This window comes from Suncus etruscus, chromosome 19, assembly GCF_024139225.1.
Source record: "Suncus etruscus isolate mSunEtr1 chromosome 19, mSunEtr1.pri.cur, whole genome shotgun sequence".
Classification (NCBI taxonomy): Eukaryota; Metazoa; Chordata; class Mammalia; order Eulipotyphla; family Soricidae; genus Suncus; species Suncus etruscus.
Genome location: NC_064866.1, coordinates 35,793,312 through 35,795,882, shown reverse-complemented (window position 1 = coordinate 35,795,882; position 2,571 = coordinate 35,793,312).

Below are 2,571 nucleotides of genomic sequence, written 5' to 3'. Positions count from 1 at the left end.
CTTTCTTTTCTTTCTTTCTTTCTTTCTTTCTTTCTTTCTTTCTTTCTTTCTTTCTTTCTTTCTTTCTTTCTTTCTTTCTTTCTTTCTTTCTTTCTTTCTTCTTCCTTTTTCTTCTTTTTCCTCCTCCTCCTCCTCCTCCTCCTCCTCCTCCTTCTTCTTCTTCTTCTTCTTCTTCTTTTCTTCTCCTTCTTTCTTCTTCTTTTCTTCTTTCTTCTTCTTCTTCTTTTTCTTCTTCTTCTTCTTCTTCTTCTTCTTCTTCTTCTTCTTCTTCTTCTTCTTCTTCTTCTTCTTCTTCCTTTTTCTTCTTCCTCCTCCTCCTTCCTTCTTTTTCTTCTTCCTCCTCCTTCTTTCTTCTTTTTCTTCCCCCTCCTTCTTCCTTCTTTTTCTTCCTCCTTCTTTCTTTCATTCTTTCTTTCTCTTTCTTCTTTCTTTCCTCTTTCTTTCTTTTTCTTTCTTTCTTTCTTTCTTTCTTTCTTTCTTTCTTTCTTTCATTCTTTCTTTCTCTTTCTTCTTTCTTTCCTCTTTATTTCTTTCTTTTTTCTTTCTTTTTCTTTCTTTACTTCTTTCTTTGATTCTTTCATTCTATTTCTCTTTCTTTTTCTTTCTTTGTTTCTTTCTTTCTTCTTTTTCTTCTTTTTCTCCTCTTCCTCCCCCTCCTCCTCTCCTCCTTTTCTTCTTCTTCTTCTTCTTCTTCTTCTTCTTCTTCTCCTCCTCCTCCTCCTCTTCTTCCTCCTCTTCCGCCTCCTTTGCCTCCTCCTCCTCCTTCTCCTCCTCCTCTTTCTCCTCCTCCTTCTTCTTCTCCCCCTCCTTATCCTTCTTCTCTTCCTTCCTCCTCCTCTTCCACCTCCTTTTTATTTTTTGATTTTGGGCCACACCCGGTGACACTCGGGGGTTACTCCTGACTCTGAGCTTAGAAATTGCTCCTGGGCCCGGAGAGATAGCCCAGGTGCTGTATATAGTGTTGTATCAGTTTACTTAGGCACAGATCAACTTGTTTTACTTATATTTTGATTTTGGGCTACAGTTAGTGGTGCGCAAGGTACCATAAAGTGATGAAGAATGAATATGGGTTTCCTTGTATAAATTATGTATAAATCATTTTATTGAGATATTACTCCAGCCTTATGGCCATATTATTTATTTTTAGTTTTTAGTCTTGGAACCATAACCAATGGTATACTCAGGGCTTACTCTTTTTTTTTTTTTTGGTTTTTGGGCCACACCCGGTGTTGCTCAGGGGTTAGTCCTAGCTGTCTGCTCAGAAATAGCTCCTGGCAGGCACGGGGGACCATATGGGACACCGGGATTCGAACCAACCACCTTTGGTCCTGGATCGGCTGCTTGCAAGGCAAACGCCACTGTGCTATCTCTCTGGGCCCTCAGGGCTTACTCTTAACTCAGAGCTCAGATGCACCATATGATATTTCAGTGATTTAACCTAAGTTGACCACAATAAATGCACACACTTTGCTCCTATATCTCTCTTGTCCCATATAGCTCTATTTTTAAACAGCTGTTTTTTCTGCATGGTGAACAAAATGTAAAGACATACCAAAAAGATCAGTTGAATAAGTTAATAAGCCGAGCAACAAGTAAGAATTCTCTTGCAATAGTCAAGTTTGCAGTGTTCTTTAAGATTATGGAGATAAAAGATATTTAAACATTACACAGACCTTTGCAAATTTCTACAGTTATTTTAGGAAATTTATTTATTTATTTAAAGTTATTTAGGAAAAACCCATGCATTCAATTTTGAAAAATGAGGAGGCTCAGATTTGAAAACACTCTGTGAGTAACACTTCATAGATACTTTCTATGATTGTCTAGTCCTGCAGATCCCCTAAATCTCCCAGTAATGGACCACTCCTTGGAAGTTGATCCCACAAACTTCTTCAAAGCTCACTTTCTATATTCTTGTGAAACTACACAGATATTGAAGGCATTGTAAAGAGTGTTCAAAGGAACACTATGTTAAAATGAATGAATAAAGCCTTTCATTTCTTGTGCATATTAAAAATATTATCAATAGCATTATATCTCCAAAAGCAATATATAATTTAATGAAATGTGCAGAGATATGAAATGAATAAATTCTATTGGAAAAATAGTATTACATATTTTCTATACCCAGGGATATTCCACATCTTTGTTTGTAAAAAAAAAAAGTCTAATATCTGCAAACCACAATAAAATGAAGCGTATTCCCTTTTATCAGGCCCCAAATAGAATTTGCTGCCCTCTCATTTTTACTTTGTGTGTACTAATTTTGCTTCAAGAACTATAGAGCACTAGTTAAATCCTGTGTCTTCAGAACACCTCTTTAATCATTGAAAATAGCAAGCTTTGTCCCTTTTGGTTTTAAGTCTCTAAGGAAAAACCTCATTCTACCACCTGTTTCAGGTGTGAATGATTTTGCAATTCTGTCCCCTCTCCTAAAGGTGTCTAAGTTCTTACTGTTTTTCTTCAGGCAATCACTCTGGAAATATGAACTTCAGCCCTCTGTGATGGCCTCAATGCTCAGGTCTTTATGTCTCTCTTGAGAAGGTTTGGGGTATCTGATAAAAATTATCC